This window comes from Castor canadensis, chromosome 17 (assembly GCF_047511655.1).
Source record: "Castor canadensis chromosome 17, mCasCan1.hap1v2, whole genome shotgun sequence".
In the NCBI taxonomy this organism is placed as follows: domain Eukaryota; kingdom Metazoa; phylum Chordata; class Mammalia; order Rodentia; family Castoridae; genus Castor; species Castor canadensis.
Window position 1 is genome coordinate 55,475,898 of NC_133402.1, and position 6,010 is coordinate 55,481,907.

At 47.3% G+C, this 6,010-nt stretch overlaps 1 protein-coding gene across 1 annotated transcript in view; it reads right to left on the bottom strand.

The window, feature by feature from the left end:
* The window catches only part of Slco2a1 (solute carrier organic anion transporter family member 2A1), an 83,217-nt gene that overhangs the window by 75,850 nt on the left and 1,357 nt on the right, over positions 1-6,010 (bottom strand). The gene's annotated exons all lie outside the window — the stretch shown is intronic.

The following is a 6,010-nucleotide window of genomic DNA, read 5'->3' on the forward strand; positions in this document are numbered from 1 at the left end:
AAGTAGCGACAACACCAAGTGCTGACGAGGTGGCAGAGTGGCTGGAGCTCGCACACATTACTGGAGCACATGTAAATTAGTATGACCAGTCTAGAAAGCATTGCAGCATTTCCTTAAAGAATTCCTTAAAGAATTCAGCAGGCAATTACTATAGGACCCAACAGACATACTCTTGGGCTTTCACCCCCAGAAAAATGAAAATTTGTGTCTGCACAAAAACCTGTACACGATTGTTTATTTCAGAGTTATTTCTAATAGTCCCCAACTGGAAACAATCTAAATGCCCTTCAGTAAGTGACTGTTTAAAGAAACTATGATGTGCCCATATTGTGGAATACTACTCAGCAATAAAAAGGAACCAAGTCTTGATACACATAGCAACCTGCATGGATCTCAAGGACATTGTGTTGAACAAAAAGAGCCAGTTTTGAAAGGTCACATATTGTACGATTCCATGTATACAGTATTCTCAAAATGACAAAATTACAGAGATGGAGAGCATAATAGTGGTTGCCAAGGGTTAGGGATGGTAGACAGAAAGGGAGGAGATGTGACAATCAGTAGTGTGACACAAGGCAAGTCTTTGTGGTGCTGCAACAGGTCTGTATCTTCCAGCAGTGGGGTGGTGGTTACACAAATCTACACACTGATAAAACGGCACAGAACTGTACACACACTTGATACAATATCAATTTCCTGCCTTTGACATATAGTGTCATGACTAAAGTTATGTAACAAGGAACCACTGGATGACAGTGGGAAAAGGCTGCACAGGACCTCTAAATGCTATTGTCCTCCACAAATCTATAATTGTTTCAAACTAAAACTAAAAATTTTAAAAGACTCAAAGCAAGTTTTGTCTAGTATTGGGAACTCAGCTACCTTTCTCCTAGCATCCCTCCTGGGGGGGATGTCCAGGGACTGTAGTGACAACCATGAACTTATGGGACAGGGACAAGTGTAAAGTCACACGGTCTTCTTCCAATTTGGAATGGTCAGGCACATGCTGGTGAATTTAGCAATCTAAGAACAGGGGACAATGAGAAAGCCCCACCCCGGGCTTGGTTGGTAACACCATAGAGCTCTGCTCTTCCAGAGTTCCACAGGCGGAAAGAGGTCAGGAGTGGTTAAGATCACTGGGTGAAAACCAAGCAGGGCCTGAGAAGGGGGAGGAGGAGGAGGAGCAGGGCCTCCAACCTTCTTCCACCAACAGTAGAACAAGGGAGAAGCCAGGCTCCCATCCTGACACCCATCCTGGGTCTCCCAGAAGGAAAAAAGAGGTTGTCACTGTCACAATGGTCAAGAAGGATGAGATGAACGAACTACCTACACTGAGATGTGAGTCACTCTCCCACCTGCTGGGTCCCCATCACTAGATGATGCATTGAGAAGGTCTGAGTGACCTGTGACCCCTGACCCCACTGTTCCTATCATTGCACACATGCGCACACGCGCGCACGCACAGGTAGGCTACGGTGGCTTCCTGAGGACAGAATAGTGCTGCCCTGAGCACCAGACACCACGCCCTGGAGGGAGTGGGCACAGCTTCCTTCACGGGTCACAGAATGAATTCTTTGGCACAGAGGATTCTATTGAGGGTGTTTTCCTGAGCGTGAATCAGGTTGCTAGGTTGTAGCACTTTGTTCTGGAAACTGAGAAGTTAAGCCCGATATGTTGGGGAGTTAAAGGCCTCAGAAGCTATGGACACAGTCCAGAGCAAAGTACTTTCCCTTCATTTTTAGTCCTCCCAGGTCAGAGGTCACCAGAGCCACTCAGGCTGTGAGGTTCACCTTTCCTTTCTTTCCACTATTTTTTCTTTTGTTTTCCTTCTTTCTTTGCTTCTTTCTTCCTTTCTTCCCTTTCTTTCTCTCTTTCTTGCTCTCATTCTATCTTTCTCTTTCTTGCTCTCATTCTCTTTTTCTTCCTTCCTTCCTTCTTTCCTCCTTTCTTTCTCTCTCTCTTTCCTCCCTCCCTCCCTTCCTTCCTCCTTCTTTCCTTTCTTTCTATCTTTATTTATTTTCTTGGCAGTACTGGGGTTTGAACTCAGGTCCTCCAGTTTGCTAGGCTCTTGCCCTAGCACTTGAGCCACGCCCCCAGCCCTCTTCCCACTGTTCTTCACCAGGCCCTGCCCCCACTGGGATGTCCCCAGCCCCTACTGAACATCTATGATTTCACTACTCTGGAGCCTTGGGTGTGTAATTTCCTGAAATCTGGCAGCGGACCACTCCTGCTATAAGATAACCTCAGTTTGGCTCCAAAAGAATGTTTCATTTTAGGGAGAAACAGAGCTCTTTGAGGCTGCCAAGATAAATTAGCCGCAAAGGCTCCCTCCTACCAATGTCCCCCACCCCCGTAATTGTGGGTGAACCTGTTTTTAATTTAGAGTTCTGGGCACTGAATGGCGTCCCCTGACAGTGATGGTCAAAGCAGGTCCTGTGTTTCCTAAAATCCTGCAAGCCAGAGGCCACAGAAACAGTGTCTAAATTAAAAACAATGGCATTTCCTCCTGCAGGGGGAGGTACAAAAAAATTCATCCCAGGGGGCTGGGGGTAGCTCAGTGGGGGAGTGCCTCCCTAGTAAGTGGAGAGCCTGGGTTCCATCTTCAGCACTGCAAAAAGAAGAGGAGGAGGAACAGGGAAGAAAGGGAGAAGGGAAGGAAGAGGGGAGGAAGAGGAGGAGGAGGAGGAAGAAAAAGAAGAGGAGGACGAGAAGCCTTGAAAATCACAGAGATGCCAGGCAGGCCTGGACTTCGATCCTTCTATGTGTGCCTCCCAAGTAGCTGGGATTACACATGTGTGCCACCATGCCTGGCCCCTAGCTAGGCTCTTTAGATGAAGAAGAGTGAAAAGGCACAAGGCTGTTAGCAAGGGGAGCATCCATCCTGCAGTTACTACAGATTTCCTTCGTCACCGCTGGGATATGTGTGGCACCAGGGCCTGGAGAAAGCACCCAAGTAGCACAGTGCTTTGAGTCTACAGTCTCTCCTCCCTCTCTACTACACTCCACCCCTTCCTGGTTATATATCCACAACCAGCGATTGGCTTCAGGAAGCCTTGTTATCATCATTAATGGGGACAATAATGTAACAGGTTCTTAGAAACCACTTTTGCTGAAGCACTGACTCTTTCCTTGGGCCCACAAATTAACTAAAAGCAGGAGAAGAGCTTGATCTCTCTGCTTCCATCTTTGTATCTGTCTTTGCACTGAGCCATTCACCTTGCAGCCACCTTGGAGTCCAGGAAGGACAGGACTGATCGAAACATCTTTACAAGGAGAGATGGAGAGAACTGCACCCAAAGAAAGGAACAGCAGAGCCTCTGCAGGACAGCCCGGCTGACTCCTTTATCCTGACCAGACTGGTCCCCTCAAGTGATGACCCCAAAACTCTTCAATAATGATCAACCAGGTGATACTTTGATCAGGACTGTTTAATAATTGTGTATACTCTTATCTCCTGCCCTAATTCTTCTATTTAAACCTAAAGCTCATGTATGTACCCCCAGGATAGGCTCAAGTGCTCACTTTGCCTCTTCCCATAATAAACCTCCTTTCTCTGCCCTTCACCATTCCTTGTCTCTCTCTAATTGGCATGCTGAGGGGAGCGGCCAGGCCTGACATGTGGAGCCTGTGCTGGTGTTGGGCCTGGGCCTAAACTCCAGTTTCAATAGTAGAATCTACCAAGTAGAGTTGCAAAGGGTATGAAATATAGATACAATATTTCCCTAATTCCTGCTACGTTCATTTAGCTTAATTACCGTTAGCTGTCACTACTCTTTTGGACATTATTACTCACTGTAGCTTTTCTTAACTAATAGCTATGCATCTGGAATTGGTGGAACAATAGTTTTTAAATGAGCTGTTGGGAGGGGGGTGTCTCAAGTGGCAGAGCACTTGCCTGTCATGCACCAGGCTCTTAGTTCTCCTCCAGCCCTTTTTGCTCTAGTTATTTTGGAGCTAGGGTCTTACTTTTTGCCCAGGCTGGCCACCACCACAATCCTACTATTTTAAGCTTTCCATTGTGGCTGGAATGACAGGCACGCACTACCATACCCAGCTTTTTATTGGTTGAAATGGGGTCTTGTGAACTTTTTGCCCAGGCTGGCCTTGAACCATGATCCTTCTGATCTTAGCCTCCTAAGTAGCTAGGATTACAGGCATGAGCCATGGGCTCTGGGCTTCATTCCATATAATTCTTACCAAGCCACATGAGGTGGGAATTATTCATATTACCCACTTTTCAGATAAGAACGCTGAGGCCCAGGAGATGTGAGGGCTATTTCCCTGTGTCACCCCGTTAGTTATTAGCTGGGATGGGACATAAATCTGAGTCCTCTGATTTATCCCCTTCCCCTAACCCATATGGAATACGAATTTTTGCAGGAATTCATAAATCCAGAAAGTCACTTGGTTAGCCAGCAATAAAGAACCTAGAAAAAGGAGAAATCTTGTCTCCTGCCCTCACCACGTGATACATGCCACAGGAGCTGTGCAGCCCCACTGGGAAGGTGTAGGGCAGTCATCAACCTCTCATTGGGAAGAGGAACTCCCTTCAAATAGCAAAACCACAGTCATTACAGCCCCAGGAGGGAAATGCTTCTGTGAGTTTAACTCATGGGCCTCCAGATTTCAGATTGGCTAGAGATAGCCAGCTGGGCCAGCCTGGTTTCAGGCTCCCAAGTGAAGTTAAACTGAGGTCTCTCCAAATGCTGATCTTAAAATTACTTTGGATCAACCCAGGTGATTAACAGAATCTGATTTTTAAGAGTCAAGATGAAATCTTAACTGATATGAGCACTAAATTCACTTCAGAGGCCAACTGGCCTGGGCCCAGGCCTCAGGCATGAATTATTGGCATGTGAGAAGTTATCTTATTTTGAAAGATCTTCAGAGAAATTGCTGCCTTGCACTCGTTTGTTTTAGGGACTCAGGGTGGGTCTAAATGGCTCAGGCTTAGCCTTCCTTACCTTCACTGTCAGGAATCTGTGACATCTCTCCTGCCATTCTTGGGGAGTAAGTGATGGAATCACCCCCACCCTTGTCCCTGCCTCAGCCCCATGCCGTTCAGACCACTCAATCCTTACGCCCACCCTTCCTTTCTAATTCTGAATTAAAAAATATCAAAACTCCCATAATTCTCAGCTGAAACTTCCCCCAAACTCTTTTAGTCAAAATGATACACAGTATTCCCCATCCAGGTCTGGCCAAAGGTGAGGAGATTTGAGGATTGTTTTATCTCAAAAGTTCTGTCTAATTGCTAGGCTATCATGAAATTATCCAACCTTTGTTAATTGTCTTGTGAGGAAAGAGCAGAAGCAGGAGTCCCCACTGGGAATCCCAGTTCTGCTAGCAACAATATGAGCTCAAGAACAAACATGGAATCCACTCTGACCTCCAGACCCCTTTCTGTTAGACGCATGTAAACAACCCACAGAGACCCCCATCCCCCCTTGCGTGATCTCCTTACTTGCACGACTGGAGAATTTGCTGGTACCCAGCGGTGTGAGTGTGAGAACAACCTCTCTCACCACAATCCCACGCTGACCCCTAGATGCCCTGATTGGGGGCTCTCTAGCTTCTCACTCCCCCACAGGGCAGCTTTACCCTCTCAGGAGGTACCTTCCTCAGGAACTCCCAAAACAGCCTGAGAGCGCATCCAACCCTTCCAGGTCCTTCCGGGCCTGGAGACAGTGCATATTTCTGATCTGCTCATCCTAATAACTGCCAGCGCCCCACTTTCTCTCCACTGGCTCCCCATAACTTGTGGGGATAGAGGTACCTGCTGTGACCTTTCTGAACAAACCCCAAGGACCAGTTTCAGACCTGGAGAGTTGGTCCCCGCAGGCAGACTGGTGGGCAGCCTGGGGACCCGCCTGGGCGGAATTTCTCAATCTTGTCTAGAGAGATGCAGCCAGGTAGCCAAATCCAGGTGAGGGAAGATGAACAGAGGAAGGAAAATCCCGATTCTGCCACCCAACCCTGGACGAGGTGCGCTGTGTCTTGCTCCCTCAAA